This window comes from Phascolarctos cinereus, unplaced genomic scaffold (assembly GCF_003287225.1).
Source record: "Phascolarctos cinereus isolate Bilbo 61053 unplaced genomic scaffold, phaCin_HiC Scaffold_3;HRSCAF=262, whole genome shotgun sequence".
NCBI classification, from domain to species: Eukaryota; Metazoa; Chordata; class Mammalia; order Diprotodontia; family Phascolarctidae; genus Phascolarctos; species Phascolarctos cinereus.
In genome coordinates this window covers 76,887,634-76,911,714 of record NW_027555736.1, presented here as the reverse complement: position 1 = coordinate 76,911,714, position 24,081 = coordinate 76,887,634, and the positions used below count along the sequence as shown (strand labels likewise).

Genomic DNA, 24,081 nt, shown 5'->3' with positions numbered 1-24,081 from the left:
CAGGAGTCAACCTGAAAATAAGTATACAAGCAAGTGATCTACAAGATAAGTAGGAAACAACAGAAAGAAAGCACTAGAATTAAGAGGGAGTCTGAAAGAATTTGTGAAAAGGATGGGATTTTGCTTGGGATTTAGAGGAAGCCAAGGAAATCAGTATGGTTACCACTCATATTCCTTCCTTCACTATCTCTTTCCTCCCTGTCTCACAGGAAGAAGTGACCTCACTTCTTTCCAAGGCTAACCCCTCTCTATCTGCACAAGTGGTCTTACTCCATCCCACCTCCTTGAACAGATTTCCACCTCTGTCTTCCCCAATCTCTCCCTCTCTCCCAGCTCCTTCCCTACTACCTACAAAAATGCCTATGTCTCTCTCAACCTCAAATCAAACACTTGATTATTCCATCTCCACTAATGATCATTCTATGTCTTTCTCACATGTTGTGACTAAGCTCCTTGAAAAGTCTGTCTTCAATAGATGCCTCCACTTCAGGTCCTCTCACCTTCTGAACCCTTACAATCTGGCTTCCAACCTCATCATTCCACCCCAAAATTGCTCTCTCCAAAGTTGTCAGTGATCTCAGCTGCCAAATCCAATGGTCTTTTTTTCAATCTTAATTCTCAACTTCTTTGCAAACTTTAATACTGTTAATCCCCCTCTTCTTCTTGATACTCTCTTCTCTCTGGGTTTTCAAGACATCATTCCTGATTCTCCTACTAATCTGTGTGCTCCCCAGTCTCCTTTACAGGATCCTCATCCAGAAAATCCCTTTTAATTGTAGGTGTCCCAGAAAGTTCTATCAGAGCTGCTTTTCCATGTATACTACTTCATTTGGTGATCTCATTGGCTCCCATGGGTTTAATTACTGTATCTATGCTGATGATTCTCAAATCTACCTATTCTACCCAAATTTCTCAGCTGACCTCCAATCTCCCATCTCCTGTTGCCTTTCAGATGTTTTAAACTCAAACTGTCCAACAGTAAACTCATTATCTTTTCCTCCTAAACCCCTCTGCCTCCTCCTAACTTCCCTATTATCATAGAGGGCAACACCATTTTCCTAGGCTCTCTACCTAGGTGCCATCCTGGACTACCCACTATCTTTCACCTCACATATCCAATCTTTTTCCAAGGCCCATTTCACCTTTACAATATCTCTTCAATAGCCCCTTTCTCAGACACTGCCACCACTCTAGTACAGGCCTTCACCACTTCATTCATGGACTATTGCAATAACCTGCTATCTGATCTACCTGCCTCAATTCTCTCCCTGCTCCAATCTACCTTCCATTCATCCACCCAAGTCATTTCCCTAAAGTGCAGGTCTCATTATGTCACCTCCCCCAAATAATAAGCTTCAGTGTCTCCCTATCCTCTATAGGATCAAATGCACAATCCTCTGTTTGGGATTCAAAGCCCTTCATAATCTAATCCCCTCCTTTCTTTCCTGTCTTCTTCCACCTAATTTCTCACCATGCCCTCTCACATAGGTACCCTAGTCTCTTGACTGTTCCACAAACAAAGGTGCTCCATCTTTTGTGTCTGGGCCTTTTTCCTTTGCTATTCCCCATACTTTGAAGGCTCTCCCTGCTCATCACCACTGACTGGCTTCCTTTAAGTCCCAACTCAGATCCCCCCTTGTACAGGAAGCTTTTCCTAACCCCTTTTAATTTTGGTGCCTTCCCTCTTGTGATTATCTTCTATTAATTCTGTATATGGCTTGTTTGCTCTTGCAAATTCTATGGTTTGTTGTCTTCCCATTAGACTGTAAGCTCCTTGAGGGCAGGGATTGTCTTTTGCCTCCTTTTGTATCCCCAGCACTTAGCAGTGTTTCTTACATGGTATATACTTAATAAATTTTAATTGACTGACATAGCCTACACAATCATATTTACAAACAGAAAGGAAAAACAAACACAAGACACAAATGATCTTGCAAGAGGACTCTTGGGGTTATATTATCAGAGTTGTGATCCAATTAGGATGTAAACCATAAATTTGACAATCCCCTTAGAAATTAGAGCTTTTAAAGACATGTTATCCCAGTAGATAGCTAGCCACTAAGGTGGTGCTGTGGAGAGAACGCTGGGCCTGGAGTTGAGAAGACCTGACACACTTGTTAGCTGTGTGACTCTGGGCAAGTCACTTAACCTCACTTTCCCCAACTGTAAAATGGGGATAACATCATCCATCTCACAAAGCAGTTCTGAGAATCCAATGACATGACATTTGTACAATATTTGGTATGGTGTCTAGTACCTAGTAAGCTCTATATAAATGTTTATTCCCTTTGCCTCAATAACCTTTCCCTACCTCCTGCCCTGAGCCTTCAAGGTAATCATTTCTTGGGTTCTTTGAAGTACAAGGGATTGCAAGAACAAACTTTATTGCTCTCTGTTTTGCACTTATTGTTTGTTAATGTTTAATTCAAAATTCCTCCTCTTTTTCTCTAGTCTTACCTTGCCAAGTCCTACTCTGGGTGAGATTACTCTCACTATTTACTTCCTTTGCCCTTACTCCTGGGCTAATGACTGAAGTTAGAGAAAATCACGAGAATGTGCCTATTGGGTCCACTACAGACTTTTTACATCATCTCAATTGGGCCCTCACTGTGGCAAAACAATCCTTCTATGCCTCCATAATTAAGTATCTTATACCATGGTTTTTCCAAACATTTTTGGCCCCCCTCATGTCTCTGAGAGCTCCCCCTTCTGCACACCTCACAGCCAACAGCCTCACCTCGTATTTCCCATAGAGAATGAAATCTTTTGCCCATAATTACCTCTTACACCACCTCCCTTGTCCTTCCCTCATTTTTCCTTACCTCCTCCTCCCTCCCTTTTCCCCTTCCTTCCTTCCTTCCTTCTTCCTCTTTCCTTCTTCCTTGCTTCCCTTCCTTCCTTCCTTCCTTCCTTCCTTCCTTCCTTCCTTCCATAACAAGGGACTGGCCATTGAAGCTGTAGTCCTGGGAGAACATGGATGCTGAGTGGCACTCAGAAAATACATGAAAGACTTCCTTGGAGGCCACTTTCCCTTTTAGTGGCAAAGGAGGATGGTGAGCTGTTGTGCTTCTCCCTGTGAGGGAAGAGCCTCAGCACCCTCTCTCACTCACAGTTTATAAGGTCTTATATGTGAAACCTTGCCTGGGATAAATATTGGGCCCTTATGTTGGCAGGAACTCATTGAGGAAATTCTTCTCTGGGAACTTTTGTTATTGGATTCTTTAAATTGAGAATCCCTAGTAAATAACTGGCATTTGTTTTTCTCCCATTTTATTTCTTTCAATTTTTTCCCCTTAAATACATTTAAAACAATTTTAAGCACTCATTTTTAAAATTTTAAGTTCCAGATTCTGTATGTTTGTTTGTATATATGTATACCTGTATATTATATGTGTGCAGTCATACAAAACATATTTCCATATTAGTCAAGATACAAAAGAAAACATAGTGTCAAAGAAAAAAAAAGAAAAAAGAAAGTAAAAAAACAAATCTTTGACCTTCATTTAGACTCCATCAGTTCTTCCTCTGGAGGTAGAAAGGATTTTTATCATGAATCCTTCGGAATTGTCTTGGATCGTTGTATTGCTGAGAATTGCTAAGTCAGTCTCAGTTGATCATTGTTTAATATTACTGTTACTGTGTACAAAGCTATTCTGGTTCTGCTCACCTCTCTTTGCATTAGTTCACATGTATCTTCCAAGGTTTTTCTAAAAAATATCATGCTCATCATTTCTTATATCACAGTAGTAATCCATCATAATCATATCCCCCAACTTGTTCAACCATTCTCCAATTTATGAGCATTTGCTCAATTTCCAGTTCTTTAACACCACTAAAAGAGCTACTATAAGTATTTTTGTATGCATGAATCCTTTTCTCATTTGTATAATCTCTTTCAGATACAGGCATGGAAGTGGTATTGTTGGGTTAAAGGGCATGCACAGTTTTATAGCCTTTTGGGCATGGTTCCAAATTGCTCTCCAGAATGGTTGGATCAGTTCACAAGAGTTCACTGTTACCAACCATGCAGTAGTATTTCAATTTTCCCATATTTCCTCCAACATTTGCCATTTTCCTTTTCTATCATAATAGTCAATCTGATAGACATGAGGTGGTACTTCAGAGTTGTTTTAATTTGTATTTCTCTAATCAACAGTAATTTAGAATGTTTTCTGTATGAATATAGATAGCTTTGAATTCTTCATCTGGAATCTGCCTGTTTATATCCTTCGACCATTTATCAATTGCAGAATGACTCATATTTTTAGATATTTCACTCAGTTCTCCATATATTTGAGAAATGAGGCCTTTTTCAGAGAAATTTGCTAACCCCCCTCCCCAGTCTCCTGCTTTCCTTCTAAGCTTGGTTGCATTCTTCTTTGTGTATGTGTGCACAAAAACTTTTTAATATAATGCAGTAAAATTGCCCACTTTACATCCCATAATGCTCTTTAACTCTTATGTGGTCATAAATTCTTCCCTTAACAATAAATCTAACAGGTGAAGTATTCCATGCTCTCTTAATTTGCTTATGAGATCACCCTTTACATCTAAATCATGTAGTCGTTTTGACTTTATCTTGGTATATGGTATAAGATGTTATTCTATACCTATATTCTGCCAAACTGATTTCAAGTTTTCTCAGCAATTTTTGTGAAATCGTGAGTTCTTGTCTCAAAGGCTTGGATCTTGGGGTTGGTTTAACACTACACTGCTTTGGTCATTTACTTCTATGTTTTATGTACTTAACCTTTTCCACTGATCCACCACTATATTTCTTAGTCAATACCACATTATTCTGATGATCATCACTTTGTAATACAGTTGAGATCTAGCACTGCTAGGCTAACTTCTTTCACATTTTTTCATTGATTCTCTGATATTCTTGATCTTTTCTTCTACAAAATGAATTTTGTTATTATATTTTCTACCTTTATAAAACACTTTTCGGTAGTTTGGTTGTATGGCACTGAATAAGTAAATCAATTTAGGTAAAAATTTGCATTTTATTATATTGGCTTAGCCTACTTGTAACCAATTAATATTTCAGCAGTTATTTAGATCTGACTTTATTTGTGTGGAAAGTGTTCATATACTTCCTGGATTTGTCTTGGCAGGCAGAAACCCAAGTATTTTCTGCTAAAAGCAGTAATTTTAAATGCAACTTCTCTTTCTATATCTTCTTGACGGGCTTTGTTGATAATATATATAAATGCTGATGATTTTATATCTCACAACATTGTTGAAGTTATTATTTTAATTAATTTTTAGTTGATTCTCTAGAATTCTCTAAATTTATACTCATATTACCTGCCAAGACTGATAGTTTTGTTTCCACATGGTCTATTCTAATACCTTCAATTTCTTTTCCTTTTCTTATTGCTATAACAGCATTTCAGTATAAGATTGAATAACAGTGACATCCTTGCTTTGCCCTGATCTTACTGAAAAAGTTCCATTTATACCCATCACAGATAATGTTTGCTGATGTTTTAGACAGATATTATTTATAATTTAAAGGAAACTCATTGCATCCCCTCCCTGAAGTCATGGTCTTCTTCAAGGATGAAGGACAAAAACAATGGGTCAATGAGATTTTTAATATTACAAAAGTGGCCTCAATCTTAGACCAGATTAAGAAACACCTTAGCAGCAGAGTGGTAATGTACTATGGTATGTGACATATACTGTCAAAGTCCTACTATCATTAGTTTTGTTAATGTTTTTTAAAGGTATTGATTGTAAGGGGAGGCAGGGCCATATGGGAAATAACTGTGGCACATAAGGAGCAAAATGAATCAGTAAAACTTCCAACAACAAATTTAATGGCTCCTGTCACTTTAAAATACACCTGTATAGAACAAGAGGAGGGTTCTGTTAATCTTAGTGGCAGGCCAAAGTCCATCAGAAGCTTAATCAGGATGCCAAGGAATTATAAGCTGATTGACCTTCTGTTTGCAGTCCTTCCCAGCTTTGGATTCTAAGCCTTCTATTGCATTAGCAGTAAGGAAGAGTGTCAATGGATCCATCTGTGGCCATTGCTCTTGGCTTACTGCTCTGTATGTCATGTCTGCTTCTCATTTTATCATGGAGAAAGGGCTTTGGAAGAGGAAAACTTCCACCTGGTCCTGTTCCTCTTCCCATTCTTGGCAATATGCTCCAGGTGGACCTTAAGAATATCCCTCAATCTCTTTGCAAGGTAAGTAAGTAGCTCTGTCTTCTGTTGGTTTCATTCCTGACTCTAGCGGCATTCAGTTTGTTTTGCAGGACTGTCTTCAAGCAGCTTGTTCTAAAGAGTAGAGCACGTTAGAGTAGGGAGGTAGACACCTCATAGGTTTTCTAGACTATATTTTGATTCACTGTAGTGGCCATCAGGGCCCAATGCTTCAGCACTAGCTGGGTGCTGTCAAATTCCTGTAGGAATTGATGAAATCAGTTCTAAAACAATTGCCATCCTCTGCTATCACTGCTCACATTGGCACTGTGAAGTTGAAGGAGAAAATGCCATCAGTCCCACTTCAATTGCTCATTGCCTACTATAGGAATAAAGGTGGTATTTAATGTGCCTGATTACTTCTGTTGGCTGAGGGACAAGTAGACCCTGCAAACAGGTGAGGACCTCCAGCCTTTGTTGGATCAGGGTGGAGAATGTTTTCCTTGCACTTCCTTCAAAGGAACCCTTAAGCAGTCTCTGTGTGCTGCCCCAGTCCTTGCATATAATCAAGGTGCCTGATTAAAAGTAACCCTGGCCTCAAGAAGAACAGTGACTTCTGAACTAAGATCTGTAGATCTCAAAGCCTTTGAAAGTTAACATGGGGTACTAGAAAAGGCATTGAATTTGAACTTCAAGTCATATTCTGACAATTACTAGCTTTGTGCCTCAGAAAAGTCATGATAACCTCTTTGGATCTTAGTTTCCTATGTCTGTATGATGACTTTCTTTTAAAAAAAAAGTCCATCTGCCTCACAGGGTTGTGAGAAAAGATTGAGATTAATATGTGAAAACAAAATTATGTTCTCATTTTACCTGGTAGATTGATAAACCAATATTTTTTTTTTTACCAAATCTTCCCAGATATCCTGATCTTTGGGGCCTCAGTGTCCTCATATATGAAATTATGATTGATTTAGAAGAGTTCTTAATCTTGCTATCATGAAATCCCATTGGGTCTGTAGATATATTTCAAAGGTTCTGTGAGTTAGGCTGGGAAAAATTACATCTTTATTTCATTCTAATATAAGTGATTTCCTTTGTAATCCTATGTATTTCAATCTAAAAATATCATTCAGAGGAGTACATAGGCTTTACTAGCCTATTACAAGAGTTCACAACCAAAAAAAGGGTTTAAATGATCTCCAAAGTCTATTCTGGATGTATACCTATGATCCAATGATACTGCTTTGTAGGATTTCTATTGGAATGTGCACCTTTTCTGCTCCAGGATTTCACTGACAGCATTGTACCCATTTCCAAATCTGTTCTTCTCAAAGCTTTAGATGAACAATAACAACAACAACAACAACAACAATAATAATAATAATAATAACAATAATAATAGTAATCAATAATAGCATTTGTATAATGATTTCAGGTTTGCCAAATGTTTTATAAATATTATTTTATTATTCTCAAAAGAACCCTTAGAATTAGGTGTCATTATTATCCTAATTTTCAGATGAGGAAACTGAGGCACACAGAGGTTAAGTGACTTGCTGGAGTCACATAGCTATTAGGTATCTGAAACTGGATTTTGCATAGAGCCTTCTTGATTCCAGGTCCAGTGCTGTATCCACTACGGCATCAAGCTATGAAATATAATTCAAATCTCTAAAAGTTGGGATGTTGCACTGAGATCACAAACCTGTGCTTCATTAACCAGTCTTCTGCTTCTAGCCCAAGGCACAGGATGAACTTTTAGCCTTTGAGCCATCTATGGCTGGTTTGGGTTCATGGGTTGTATCATCCTCCCTGTAATAAATGTCAGAAATATTTTGAAGGAGGTGATAGTGGATTGAGAACTTCTCCAATAAGGTCAACAACAGTAATGGCAGCAGTTTATCACCTGATTCAGTGATGATACCCTCATTACTGCCCACAACTCTTTTCACAGCTAGAAAAACAATATGGCCCAGTGTTCACTCTGCAATTTGGTTTTGAGCGTGTTGTCGTGTTATATGGCTACAAGGCAGTGAAAGAAGCTCTGATTGATCACGGTGACAAGTTTGCTGATAGACCACCTATGCCACTTTTCGAAATGGTTACCAATGGAATAGGTAAGTTTCTGCTGGGTACAGAGGAAGAAGAGAAAGACAAGAATACAAAAAAAGAATAGTATTCCTAGGAATTGGTGGAAATAGACCCACCCTTACACCAAAGCCCCCAAAGCTGTGGCATGTTGGGGAGGATGTAGTGAGACATACTGAAGCCAATATTTTTGTCCATAGCAGCAGCTGCATTGCTTCACGTTGTATGTTATCTCCAGTTAAAGTAGGAAGAAAGAGATGAAGGGAAAAATAAAAATACAGAAAGATAGACAGAGACCAACAGAGAGAGACAAAGACAGAGAAGTCTCTGAGAACCTTTTTCATTATGACTCCTGATAAGCTGACTAGAAGGCAAACACATTATCTTTCTCTGTAGAATACTTGTAGTAGGAACATATGAGTAAATCAAGCTGGGAAATGAATGAATGAATTAACAACAACAACAACTACAAAATAGAGTACCTACTATGTTCCAGGCATTGTATCAAGTGCTTTATAAGTATTATTTCATTTGCTCTTTGCAACCACTGCAATAGGGGGGTGCTATTATTACTCTTCATTTTACAAATGATAAAACTGAAGCAAAAAGATGTTTAGTGATTAGTTTAGCTAGTAAGTATCTAGGGCTATGTTTGAAGTCAGGTCTTTTGACTGCAGGCCAAATGTTCCCTTATGAAGGATCTTGAAGCAGAGGGTAATGAATTTCATCTTTTAAAGGTTCCATGGAAATAAGATTACAGTCGGAAGGATTGTTCTCAATATGTTTAGTTAGGTGAAGTCTTCCTCCATGTCTGAGATCAGAGGTTGATATCTGAAGGTAGGAAGGTGTGATATATTCAGAGAAAGAAGGATATGCCATGTTAAGCTTTAGTATGTGTACATCAATGTGTGTACCATAAAGGCATGTGATCACCTTTTCCATTGCTCAAATTAACTACAACTCTTTGTATAATTGCTATGTTTTGTTTTGACTCAACAATCACTTCCCCATAAACAACAATCCGGTGTAGGATTATTTCAGACTTAGGGGAAAGAAAAGAAGCTAAGGAAAGCCACATGATTTGGGATTGCTACTGAGCTTTCATAACTTTCTATTCTTATGAAGTGTACCTCTTATTATTCCATCATTTCAGTCGTGTTCAACTTTACAGGACCCAGTGTGGGGTTCTCTTGGCAAAGATACTGGAGCTGATTTTCTACTTTCTTCTCCAGGCCAATTTACCGATGAGGAATTGAGACAAACAGGGTTAAGTGATTTGCCCAGTATCATATAAACAGTAAGTGTCTGAGGCTGGATTTGAACTCATGAAGATGAGTTTTCCTGACTCCATGTCTGGTACTCTTTCCACTGCACCACCTAGTAACCCACAAAAAGACACCACACAGAGACTCTCACTCACTCTTTGGTACCTGTGTGAAGTGGGAAGACTAGGACTTCAGGACATCATCATCTTTTAGGTTCCTTGTGTAAAAAGATGGAGAGATATCAACTAACTTGCCCTACAACCATTCAGTGTCTCAAATTATGTCTTTATCCTGGCCTCCCTCTTTGTGGCCACTTCATTACCAGGAGCAGGATGTGGGTGTAGGGCCACTGATGTGTTTGTGACTGTGATGAAGAGAGAATGAGACAGGAAACAGTACAGAGAGGAGAAAGTAAAATGATACCCCATAACCTATTCTCCTGGAACAACGGGTGTGGGTGAAGGGCCCAAGGACTTTTTGCCATGGACTTGCAGGATCTTTAGAGTCTAACATCTCTATTCTTCCTGCTCGCCTTTCTAGGCATTGTCGCAAGCAATGGAGAGACATGGAAGCAAATCCGCCGCTTCTCCCTCATGACCCTGAGGAATTTCGGGATGGGAAAGAGGAGCATCGAAGAGCGAGTCCAAGAAGTGGCAAAGACTCTTATGGAGGAGTTAAAAAAAAAAAAGGTTGGTGTTTTTTACTTTGTTACCACTGACCTTACAAAAATCTGTCCTGTCCCTTATAACTCGTGAAGACTAAGGTTGGTCGAAGGAATTAACTGTAGCCTGAAAGCACTATGTTTACACTTTTTGGCCCATCCTGGGGATATGCCCATGGCCGTATGGTCATTCCTAGAAGCCCTGAAGGGTCAAGACAGCTGAGAGAAGAGATGAGAGGCAGTGCAGCTCTGCTAATGAGTTCATGCTAATCTTGTGAGGAGGCAGCATGGTGAGGAACATTTAAGGGAATGCCTTACTTGTTTGTATTCCTTTTCAGATGGAACAGAGCTCACAAGAACCTAGCAGCACCAGTTCCCTTACCTTTAGTCAACAACTCCAGGGGCAGAAGGCATTGCTTTAGGATCATTCTGGGGAGTCCAGAGTTTTTCTGACTAAGCGAAGGAGTGGAAGCAGGGCTGAGAACATTCCTAGGAAGTCAATGAGCTGACTCAGCAGCATTTCTTGGAAGCTTGTTTCCCTTCATGCTTCCCCCTTCACCCCTCCCCCCACATCTAAACTATCTCACAGAAGGGTTGTCATCCTTCTATGAAATCTGAAACTTAGGGGACCACAAAACACTAGAGGATGCTGATGCCATAAACTCTATGGAATAACTACTTTTTAAACCATAAAAGGCAACACTTATATGTACTGTGTGTGTGTGTGTGTGTGTGTGTGTGTGTGTGTGTGTGTGTTGGGTGGTAGGAATTGGGCAGTAGAAAGATACTGTCAGTTGTTGCTCGAAATTAGCTGCATGTGCTCTGCTACTCCAGAAAATTTCGCCAGCAATAATATAGGAATAAACTGAGAACAGCACTTCCCCACTACTGTGGAATCCGGGACTTTTGCCACACTTTTGTGTAGATGTTGCCTCCCTCAGTATAATGTAAGCCCTCTGAGGGCAGGGCTGTTTACTATTGTCTGTGTTCCCCAGGTGCTTAGCACAGAGCCTAGTAAGAGCTAAGTGACTGCTGGCAGATTGGCTGCTTGATACTCTCTTCTCCCTCACCTCTATCATACTGTTCTCCACGGGTTCTTCTTTGTGCTGATTTTTGCTTCTCAATATTCTTTTGCTGGATCACTATGCACCTTCAGTTCCCTGAGTGTGAATATCTCCAAGACTCTGTCCTTGGGCCTCTTTAGTATACCCACCACCTCAACCACAATCTCCCCTCTGACCCTGATGGAGGCAGCTCAGGACCTCCAAACCCGAGACTGGGAAACAGCAAAACCAGTGTCCACAGGAGCTACCTTGTGGAGAAGGGGCCCATATTTCTCTTTACCACTAGCAACAACTGATGACCAGCTGCCACCAATAGGTACATATGCATGAGGGCCACAGGGGTGGCAGCAAGCTCTAGACCACTGGTCCTGGTCTAGCCCTGACAGCTCTCATCTGAGGAAGCAACTCCTGTGGAAAAGGGACTGTCCATTGCCACCAGCTGCCAGCCAATTGCTATTCATAAGGAAGATGGGCCAGCCTCTCCCAAAGGGAGAGATGAGAGGCCAGTCAAGGAAACCTAGAATCACCACCTTGACATTATCAATCCTTTCACAACCCAGAACCCTGAACCTAAGAGCATTTGGAATAGCAAGTCTTCCAGACCAGTGCTTGCAACCCTCATGCTGGGATAAATGATTGAAATACAATGAAATACAATTTAAAAATAGACATGAAGTCTGAAAGTAAAAGTTGGTTAGGCTGATGTAATGAATATGGATATAGAAATGGGAAGGGATGTTGTATGGTAAGAAGAACAGTTTACTTGGGGACAGGAGAGAATTTTGGTTGCATTCCACATCTTGATCCTTCCTAGTTGTGCCACATAAATCAGCTGATTTTCTTGAGCCTCAGCAACCTCACCTATAAAATGGGAATTATTCTATTTGCACTTAGGATTCTCATGTGCATGAAATCAGATGCTTCAGAAAGGGTGGTTTATTTTCAACCTTGCTGTGCCAAGCTAGAATGTAAACTAGAAGGGAAAGGAGGACAGTCAGGTCCTACCTAAAGGCAGGCAAATCTTCCTTTCGATCACAATGGTAGTATTAAAGTCTTTCTTTCTCTCTTTCTTCTTTAGGATTACCATGTGACCCCACATTCATTCTTGGGTGTGCTCCTTGCAATGTAATCTGCTCTATCATTTTCCAGAAATGTTTTGAATATAAAGACCAGAAATTTCTATATTTAATGAAACTTTTAAATGAAAACGTCAAGATCGTAAGTTCCCCATGGATGAAGGTGAGAAAAAAAATCTTCTCTCTGTTTGGAGCTCAGAATATATATTTTTTTAATTACTTCAAGGAAACTACTACAAGCAGCTAGGCTAGAGTTCATCATTCATTCCATTAGGAGTTACAATAGTGCCATATTGCAATGGGTTCCCATTTTCTTCTTCATTGACAAGGACTAAAGACAGAAAAGGTCACCCTATGTGGTCTGATTTGAGGGACATTATAAGGCCCCTCCCTGGAGTAGTTCACCCACTGGTCACAGGGACTGAATGTTAAAATTCATGTTAGTAGAGACAAGCTGACTTTTCCCTTGTGCACCCGAATTTGGATCACGTTAGCAGATGAGTTAGCTGTCCCAATGGAAGGTGGTAGGCTGAGCTCTTAGAAGACCTCATAATGAGAAAGGATGAGAACTTTTCTGTTGGAAGTAAGAATTGAGAGTGAAAGCCAAGGCAGTTTCAGGCAACCAAGGAACAGAATGCTAATTTTTAGGGCATTTGTATAGGAAATGATGAGAAAAGTCACTATTTTCCAAAGGGCACTAGTCCCATCCTTATTCAGCCCTATTCTCAACATGATCCAAGTGCTAGAGTAGAAAATTATTTTCTTTTTTTTTTAAAGTATGATATAAAATTCTTCTTTTTAGGTCTACAATTCTTTTCCATCTCTAGTACGTTATCTCCCTGGATCTCATCACAAAGCATTTAAAAATATTCAATCAATACTTGAATTTATATTGGAAGAAGTGAAGGAACACCAAAGAACACTGGATCCCAGCAATCCTCGGGACTTTATTGATTGTTTCCTGATGAAAATGGAGCAGGTAGAGTGTGAGCAGTAGGTCTGAATCTCAGTTCCTGTAGGTGAAATGGCTTGTGTATCAGAGGCTGACATTCACATTCACAAACATAGAGCAGTAAATAATCATATTTTAATCATAATATGGCCAGAGCACTATATGAGAAGAATGAGAAGACAGGGTCCTAGCCCTGATGGAATTTCTAACCCAACAGACAGGAGAAAGCCCATGCAGGGACAAGAATAATTATCAGGAATGTGTAAGGAAAGCCTAAATAGATTATAAATTAATGATTTAAGTGATGAAGAAATTTGAAATTAGCAAGAAATATAATATTTGAAGTGGATTAACATAAGATTTCCTTCTGGAAGAGTAAGGTTTTAGTCTGGGTCTTGAAGGTGGTCCCAGAGCTAGACAGTGAGGACTGCACAGGACATTTCAGGACTCTACAAAGACAGTGGAGAATAGGGAACTTTAATCTGAGCAGCCTGATTTAAATGCAGGGCCTGCTGTGGTAAGTACTTGTGGGTAGGTTGGTGGGTTTTACAATCAAGATAGTGGAGTTAGAGACTCCTCACTTTCCCACCATACCACACACAACAAAGAGCAAAACAAAAAGAAAGAGAAATCACTGAAAAATTGCATAAATAAAAAAATCCATCCCATTATAATGAAAACTAGAATAAAGCAATATGCTAATGTAATTCATATGGAGTAAATGAAACCCTGAAAGTACCAGAGAAACAGGGGAGAAGGTAAAAGATAGGCTGATGGAATGCTGAAATGGATCAATGACGTACTTACAGCTATGAAGTGTGCTCTGAGGTCATCACTTATGGTTTTCTTACCAGATGAACCAAAAAACACATTAATTCTAAAACATTTAATTTAGCAATGTGTCAACATAACTGACCAGGAAAATCCTTCCTTCATCAACCTATGCACGTAAGAGTATATTCTCCCACAGATTCCTACCCCATTGGTAGATGAGGGAATATGGGAAACAGCAAATATGTAGACCAGAGCAAGAGATTTTTAGAACTAATATGTACAGTAGTCTTTTGTGTTTCATGTGTGAGGAATCTTCAGAATTCCATATTCTTTCCCCTCCCCTCACCACCCACAGTGGGCATAGACCTTAGTTGACTTCAACTTGAATTATGCTCCCTAGTACCTGCCTGCTTTTCCTATGTTTTTACCTTTCTTATCTTTAGTCCATTGGATATTTGTTATATATTCCATTTCTGGTCTCAGTGATGACTTTTCCTCAATATCAACATCTTATTGTCAAGGGTAAAGCATTTACCACTTCAATTTCCTCATTAGTAAAATGACAATAATAATGCACTAACTGTATCACAGTATTTTGATGAGGATAAAATGGGAAAATATACATGGATCCTTTTTGCATTAATTGTTATATATATGGAAGTTGATAATTTTTTTCCTTCCTTATTTGCTAAACTAATAAATCCTGTTTATCTCATTGAACTCATAGAATAACAGAGTTTAATTCTGAAGAAAATGCAATAGCTTACATGTGTGCAGTGCTTGTGCATTTGTTGCTCAGTCATTTCAGTTGAGTCCAACGCTTCATGACTCCATTTTGGGTATTCTTGGCAAAGATACTGGAGTGGCTTTCCATTTCTAGCTCATTTTACAGATGAGGAAACTAAGGCAACCAAGGTTAAGTGACTTGTCCAGGATCACACAGGCAGTTAGCCAGATTTAAACTCAAGCCAATGCACCATCTAGCTGCTTGTGTATACCCACAGATATGATTGATATATAAATATGTAGGTACAGATATCTTGCAAGTTAGTATCATACAGTACAGTTGTGTCAAACATGAATAGAAATGGATCCTGGTAGGCCTCATATTAACCTAGAAAATGCAGAAATTAACATTCTCTATGTTGTATTGTATCGTTATTTATTTTACTAATACATTTCCCAATTACATTTTAATGTGGTTTCAACCACACACAGTTTTTTTGGTGTCTTGAGGCCTGAGAGTTCAGAGTTTGACCCCCCTGATGTAGCAGATAAAGAGCTGCCCTCAGAGCCAGACAAAACTGAGTTTAAGTCCCCTCTCTGACACAAAATGTCTGTGTGATCCTGGGCAAATCACTTAACACTATAGTGCCCTAGGGCTAGGCAACTCTTTAGAAACTTTAAGTTTTTCAGAGAAAGTGCAGACTTGAATTGGCAGACAATTTTTTTTTACCTGGAAGTTACCTGTGCCAATGAAACTGCAGGTCTAGTCTCTTTCTGTCTGTCTGTCTGTATATATCACCCCATCCCTCACCTCTTTCTTCTCTCTGTCTCTCTCCCATATGTGAGATCTGCAAGGGCCAAAATGCTTTGTTAATTGCTAGCTTCTTGTTCCACTTTGGATTGTGTTGCTTGAATTTGATTTATTTATAGGGACATATATTTAGAACTGAAATGGATCTTGGAGATAGTTGAATCCAACTCCCTCATTTTACAGATGAGGAAACTGAAACATAAAATGGTTAAATGACTTGCCCGAGTTCAAGGTCAGAGCTGGTGGTGTGTTGGGGGGCGACTAGGTGGCATAGTGCACAGAGCACTGGCCCTGAAGTTAAGAGCATCTGAATTCAAATCTCACCACAGACACTTAACTCTCTGTGTAACCCTGGCCAAGACATTTAACCCAGTTTTCCTCCCCCCAAAATTAAAAAACACCATATCTGAACTGAGATTTAAACTAAGGTCCTCTGCTTCCAAATCCATTATGTTTTCCATTTTGCCCTGCTGCCTCTCTTGCTTTTCTATTAATCATACCAAATTATTCCTAGGAAAAGCAACAACCACAGTCTGAATTTACCGTTGAAAACTTGGTCCGCACTGTAAGTGATCTATTTGCTGCAGGAACAGAGACAACCAGCACCACCCTGAGATATGGACTCCTGCTTCTCCTCAAATACCCTGAGATAGAAGGTGGGATAAATGATAAAGATACACATAATTTAATCCACATGAGATGGTTTCCTGGTCCTTTTGAGACTTTCCTTGGAAATTTTTTATTGCCATTTTAATGTATTTAAGTCATTACATGTTCAAGTTTACTTATTCCTCCTTCTCCACTACTACTTCCACCTTGCTTATTTAAGTGGTATATAATTGTGAGTTATTATTAGAGGTAACCACATAGATAGTGAAATGAATAGAGACTGGAGCCCAGTGCCAGAACTGGGAGGAACTGAATGATTGAGAGGCACTGGTTTCTGATAGCTTCTTGATCCTACCTGACCATAGAAGGAGCTGGTGCCTCTGGATTCCTGTCACTCTACAGCCACAGAGGGAAGTACCTTGGGCCTATGGTTGGTCACATTGAGTTGTAGAACAGGTCCAGACTGAGAACCCTCCTCATTTCCTTAACCAAGTGTTGCTTGGACTGCATTTTTTAAAGGACAACTTGAAGTTGTCTTGAGGGCATGGGTCATAGGTGTCTCAAGGGATTCTCAGCTGACTTACTCTAAAATGGAATTTTCACCCATCTGTCTATCTTTCTGTCTATCTATCTATCTATCTATCTATCTATCTATCTATCAGAATATGAGGTTCAAGTCCATTATTTACCAATGTGGCTCTTGGGGAAAAATCAGAGAAAATATGAGAGAAGGTAGTTTTTGTTCCTACTTCTAAGATCAATTTTCATTCATATTGTGACAAAACTTCATGAAGAAATTGATCGTGTGATTGGCCGAGATAGAGATCCCTGCATGGAGGACAGAAACAAGATGCCTTATACCAATGCTGTGATACATGAGATACAACGATACATTGACCTCGTTCCCAACAACCTGCCCCATGCAGTGTCAGAAGATGTTCAATTTAGGCAATATCTTATCCCCAAGGTCAGAAGTGTTTCTCAGTATAACACAACATTTTATATTCTCTTCTATTGAATTATAGAATCTTACAGCTAGAAGGAACCGCAGGCCAACCCACATCCCTGAGAAGTGGGTCACAGAATTTCAGAATTGGAAAGCATTTCAGTGTCGTATTCTCCATCCCAAATCTGAAAAAAATTCCATCTACAGTATGCTCACCTCAGGGTCATTCAATCTTTGCTTATGCAGCCTTTCAATGAGGTGGAACCACTTTTTATTGTGGCATTCCATTCTAATCTTGGACGGCCATAATTTGAGGGATTTTTTTTTCTTCATGAAGCCTAAGTTTGCAATTTTATAACTTTAATCTATTGCTCTTTGTTTTGTCCTCTGGAACAAGACAGAACAAAGTTACTCTCTCTTTCTAGTAAAAGTTCATAAAACACTTGAAAGCACCTATTATGTCTCCTGTTCTGTTATGTCCTCTGTTCTCTTGTCTAAATATTCCCATATCCTTCAACCTGTCCTCACATGGCTTGGACTTGTTATTCTTACCATCCTGGTTGCCCTCCCTTCAGTAGCCTCCAGCTCTTCAATGTCCTCCTAAAATATGACTCCTAGAAGGAATACAATTTTCATTTGTGGGCTGAAGGTACAAGAGTACAGCACTGCCTATTTTCAAGCTGCCTTTGAACCTTCAATAATTACTTTTGTATATGGTCAGTCAAGCTGTTTTATATCCATCTAATTGTATAAAGGTCTAACCTGTATATTTCTATGATTTTCAGATGAAGAACATGGAAATCTTTATCAAATGCTTTGCTGAAATCTAAGGAAACCCTATGTACAACATTCTCCTGATCTACCAGTTTCTTAACATCCTCAAAAAGAAATAAAAGGAATCATGATGATTCCACTCCAGATATATTTGTGACCACTACTTCCTTATCTAGAGTCATTTCCTCCTTCCTTCCTTATCTAGATTAATGATCTCTCTATAAATATATTCTAGGCTCTGAGTGTAAATTGAAGTGTGCTCTCTTTGCTTTATTTTTCTTGCACAGGTATTTAGCTGCTCCCTCATTTTCTTTGTACTTCTCTTTGGTATTCAATCCCTATTAGCCATATTTATTTATTTATTCTATCCTTTTCAGTTCAAGGATCATTTCCATGGTCAGAAAAAAAAAACGAAGGAAAAGAAAAATAGAGAAGTTCTGTATCTTCTTTATCATTTGTCGTCATCTTATTACCCTCTGGGTTGTGGTTTATTCTTTCTTTAATCCTCCTCTTTTCCACAATATACTTTTAGAAAACTTCTCTTGTTGCCCTTTGTAGCCTCATCAGCCTCTGTTCATTCTGGGCTTTACCACTTCTGTCATCCTTATGGAACATGACATGCTTCTTTTACTCATCCTTGTCTTTGAAAAATCTAAGTTGGTTGGTCAGTTCCCTCTAATAGCAATAGCTATTTTTATAAAGTTCTTTAAGATTTCGTTTGCATAGATGATCTTATTTACTCTTTACAACAGTTCTGTGGGAGTAGATGTTAGGACCATGCCCATTTTACAGGTGAGGAAACTGAATCTTAGACACAGCACCTGGCTCTCCTAGGGTCATGCAGATAGTAAGTGTGTGAGTCCGAATTTGTACTAAGGTTTTCCTCACTTCAGGTCTAGCAGTCTCTGCACAGCACCACCTGGCACCTTATCCACATTGGTATCTTTAGAGAATGTTCCTTTATCTTACATTTTCAGAATTGTTTTCTTTTGTGTTTTTAGAAAACAACTCTTGTCTTTCTTGGTGATAATAATAATACCTAGCATTAAGGTTTGTGAATTGGTTCACAAATGTTATCTCTTTTTATCCTCATAGCAACCCTGACATTGAGAACTGTTATTATTCTCATTTTATGCATGAGGGAATTGAGTCTGAGAGGGTAAGTGACTTGGCTAGGGTCAAACAACTAGTGAGTATTTGGTTGGAGCAGGCCTGTTTGACTTTATCCATTGGGCCACTTAGTTGACTCTATAAACTCTAAGATGGAGTGGACCCTTTCCCAAAAATTCTCATCATTACCCTCCATAGGTGTGCACAGAAAGTGTGCCAAGTGTGATAGCATACCCTACAACACAGCATGATCCCTTCAGAGGAAGAATGTTGTGCCCCAGGGATTGTACAAATCTTTATTCACATCTTATTCAAGTTCCTCTCAGCTGGTTAGAATTCAATCAATAAAAGAATTTCCCTTTTTTGGTTCCACTGTAATTATAGGATGGAATTGTCATTAAGAAAAGTCAAGAAATTATGAACTACCCTGTTTTTGACAGAAAGGAAATTCAAGGATCTGAATGAATAATGGAAGTTTTCTATCACTGCTGCGTCATGTTTAACCACTAGGGATTATAATCTGTCTTCTCTATTCCTTGTCTATTTCTTCTCTGTGCATGTGGTCTGTTGAATACTCTCAAGACAATGTCACTCTTGATTCTGCCTCCATTTCTTTTTACCTAGAGGCTTCTCATCATTCTTCTTTCCTCTGCTTCCTAAATAGCCTCACAGGAGTATATCTTCTCAACATATACCGCCCCAACCTCTTTCCTCTCCTGTTTCTTTTGAACAAGAGAAACTCTTTCCTGAACTTCAGTCTTGTTAAACATCTCATCATACTATGTCCTACTTATAACTTTGAGATCAAATTTGTTTCCTTGTCTTAAAATATCCAATCTACCATTTTTTTTAGCCACACTTTAAGCACTGAAAAAGCTTTCGACTATATTTGTAACAAATCAAAATAAAAATCCTTCCAGTCTTTGCTAGGTGCATTATTCCAATCCTGGTTTATCATGCCTATATTTAATGAATGTATGGTCCAGAAACAAATCCCATTCTGAAACATGATCTTACAAGATATCCACTTCTGAAATCTGCCTTTCCTTCTGAATCTTTTGCTTCCAAATCCAGCCATAATGAATACACCTGCCTGCGCTCTTAACTTTTTCAGGTTTTTTTTGTCTTGAATGTCAAAAACTTTGGAAATGGTTCCTGGTTCCTTATAGAAGTATTGTTTTTGCCCCTGTGAATTAACAGAGGTGCTTAGTAGTCATCCCCTTTCACAAATCTTGGAGGTTTCTCCATTTTGCCTTTGATACATCCTCTGACAATATTGCAGACCTATTGTTGTCATTCTCAGCAAACTGCTGTTTCAGTGTCCTTCTAAGGAATCACCAACTAGTTCTATTGTCTTCTTCCAGAATATATCACCAAATAATACCCGTGAACCTACTTTATCATTCTTTAGAGTACAAGCAAGGGCTTCTTACCCAGAGCATCCAATTTCTTCATCTTCAAGAAGAGCTCCCAATTTCTTTATCAGCTCTTGCCTCATTCTTCGTTGGACATTATTTTATCTTCAACATCCTGCCACAAGTCGGGATTCATTTCTACCTCTTTAGATCATCTGGCATCTGCTCGAACTTGGTGTGCTTATTATTTACCAAGGCAGTACTTTCCTTCTTTGATGGATCTAATGGTCACAAGTTAATTTATTAACTTTCATTAAGCTGGGATCTGCCTCCTTGTGTCCTTTCATCACTGGTACCGGTTCTGCCACTCCAGTTGTCAAAATTCAGTTTCATCTCTCCCAATAGTATTGCAGAGTTGCTAATTTAGTAACAGCACAGGTGTTTTAAAAAAATGTTGGCTCTTTCCATACTTCAAAATGAGTGGTTTTGACTAGATGATCGTTCTGAATTCTCTTCCAGTTATAACATTCTATGGTTCTTATTTTCTTTCTTTTTTCCTTTTTTTAAAGTTTTTTTATATAAATTTATTTATTTTTAGTTTTCAACATTTACTTCCACAAGATTTTGAATTCCATATTTTCACCCTATCTTGCCCCTCCCCCACCCCAAGATGGCATGCATTCTGAATACCCCTTCCCCTAGTTGGCCCGCCCTTCTTTCTCTCCCCCCCTTCTCTTATCCCCTTTCCCTTCTATTTTCCTGCAGGGCAGGATAGATTTCTCTACCTCATTTCCTGTCTTTCTTATTTCCCAGTCGCATGTGGAAATTTTTTTAAACATGTTTTTGAAACTTTGGTTTCCAAATTTACTCCCTTCCTCCCACCCCACTCACCCTCATTGAAAGGGCAAGCAAGTTAATACAGGCCATACATGTGCAGTTATGCAAAACACTTCCATAGTAGACAAGTTGTGAAAAACTAACTCTATTTCCCTTAATCCTATCCTGCTCCCCCATTTATTCTATTCTTTCTTTTGACCCTGTCCCTCCTCAGAAGTACTTCTTTCTGATTACCCTTTCCCAATCTGCCCTTCTCTCTATATCATCCTGCTCTCTTGTCCCCTCCTCCCCTATTTTCCTCTAGGTGAGACAGATTTCCATACCCAATTGAGTGTGTATGTTATTCCCTCCTTAAGCCAAATCCGATGAAAATAAGATTCCCTCATTTCCTCTCACCTTCCCCTGTTTCCTCTCCACTGTAAGAACCTAACAGTCTATGGTTCTTATTTTCTAACTATTTGTTTGTATCTGCTCATTTCAGGGAACCACCATATTACCAGTATTATCTTCTGTTCTGTATGATGATGAAGAGTTCCCCATCCAGACCAATTTGACCCAGGTCACTTCCTGGATGAAAGTGGCAACTTTAAGAAGAGCAACTATTTCATGCCTTTTTCAGCAGGTGAGACATCCATCTAAATATGTGCATCAAAGATGGATTGACAACTTACAGGACCTGTGTTTCAATCCAGCTTTGCTACTTATTACCTGTGACCTTGGTCAAATTAATTCATTTCTCTAGACTTCAGTTTACTTATATGCCAAAAGATTGAGTTGGATTAGGTGACTGTTATGGTCCTACCAAGTTCTGAAATGAAAAAGTAGGGTGGAGACATAATATATTACTCTTTTTTTTTCTTTTTGGTGAGGTAATTGGGGTTAAGTGACTTGCCGAGGGTCACACAGAGCTACTAAGTGTCAAGTGCCTGAGGTCAGATTTGAACTCAGGTTGTGCCAGAACTCTATCAACTGTGCCACCTAGCTGCACTTTATGGTACATCATTCTTCTAATTCTCCTCAGGCCAAGGTTCATCAACTAAATCAATTGGGTTTCAGAGTAGTTGTCTGAGCTTCTCCCAGAAAAGAGGTAGAACTGAGATAGTGGCCACTCTGTTCTGCACACAGACCCACAACTAAAGTCACTTAAACCCCTCCCCCATATTGGAAACTGTCTTCCCAGTCACTCTCAACCTGGAGCTACTTGTCCGATAAAGACTTCCTGGCTTTTATGTTAGTATGGAATAATCTTGAACTTTATCAAGCAAAGAACAGATGTTGAGTAATCTTTAAGGCTCATTACTCAAGTACCATTATGGTTAAGGTCACCCAAGGTGTAATCTTAGAGTTTATAATTTTGTAGAAATGTGACTCTTGACTGGGACATGTGAAAACACCTTTCCTAGTTATGTACATTCTAATGGGGATCTATTGGCACAAAATTATAGATGATCATCTACCTTGTACTTTCCCTTTCAATTCTTGGGGAAAACTATTGTTCATCAGGTAATGTTAGTGATAGCCAAGTCTAGTTCTGGCATACATGAATATTGTCAGACAGCTAACTACCCCCGACATTGTGGTCTTCAACACTATTTCCTACTCAATTACTTCTAATACTTGGATTAGAGCTAGGAGTGAGTAGTTAAGACAAGTGGCTGGATGGCCATGAAGTTGTAGGGTAGACTCCAGAGGTGTTTCTGTCCAGAACGGTGATAGGAGGTTCCGAAAGGGAACTTTGAGCATTGTTCTGCCACCTTTCCCCCCTTGCAGTCTCTCTGGGTAGCCATAAACTTAGTTCTTGAGATTATAAATGAGTGATTGTTTTCTCACCAAAGTAATGACTCCTTTCCTCTGAATATAAATCCCAGGACTTGCTCTGGTTCAGGGGGATTGATTTAGAGAGAGCATACAGGAGGGGTCTTCAATACCTGTGGAGGGGGAACAGGTTTTTCAAAGGAGTCAAGGACCAGAGAGGAAAGGAATGCATAGAATGTTTAATCTAATGCCACTGAGTGTTAGTGAGTGACCTATAAGTCCAAAGAAGTGGTCTTAATGAGTTAGAAGTCTACAAGGTATCTAATCCTTGTTTTTATTTCTTTCAGGAAAGCGGATATGTGCTGGTGAGAGCCTGGCTCGAATGGAATTATTTCTGTTTTTTACCTCCATTTTACAGAATTTTACCTTGAAATCTCCCATTGACCCAGAAGATATTGACACCACCCCAATTGCCAGTGCGCTTGGCAAACTGCCCCCCTCCTATGAGCTCTGCTTTCTACCTTCCTAAAACATGTGAAGGACCACCCTTGGTTCCAATTGCTCTAGAGTTTCCCCATGTGGTATGAAGAAGCTGTATTTATTCCATTGCCATTCCATTTAATCCATTGACAATGGAAGCCCTCTATCATTTCAGCCCACTATTCCCTTCTCTCATACTCTAATACTCCCTTTGACTTTTGCCAAAATCATGACTTACTTTTCCCCAATTCCTTTTTACCCAGAACTTCCATGTTCCTGGGATAATTCTTCTCGTCTCTTCAACTTCACTGATTGAGATCCTCTCCACACTTCACATCACAATTTAGATGCCGTATCTCTGTGACCTTGTTAGCACTTACCATCTGTATTTCACAATTTAAGCCTGAATTATATACCCATCTTATGTTGTGCATTCTTTAAGACATGTTAGTTGATCCTGTTTTGTGCTCCTTACTTGATCTTAAGCTTCTTGATACTACGGCCTTTATCCCATATTTGTGTGCAGTTATGAACTCCCAGTGGGTTAGAATCTCTTTCCTACTCCTTAAATGCCTCAGGTTATGTACTTGAACATGTACATATATCCTACTCTGATGGGAGCCTTACCACTCATGATTTTA

General features: G+C 39.2%; 1 pseudogene across 1 annotated transcript; it reads left to right on the top strand.

The window, feature by feature from the left end:
- Positions 1-5,837: 5,837 nt before the first annotated feature.
- Positions 5,838-23,498, top strand: LOC110215412 (cytochrome P450 2C19-like; annotated as a pseudogene). Its single transcript, XR_013485231.1, has 9 exons — positions 5,838-6,199; positions 8,112-8,274; positions 10,051-10,203; positions 12,314-12,474; positions 13,114-13,290; positions 16,089-16,223; positions 16,956-17,150; positions 21,687-21,827; positions 23,308-23,498. The product of XR_013485231.1 is annotated as a cytochrome P450 2C19-like (transcript).
- The last annotated feature ends 583 nt before the right edge of the window (positions 23,499-24,081 follow it).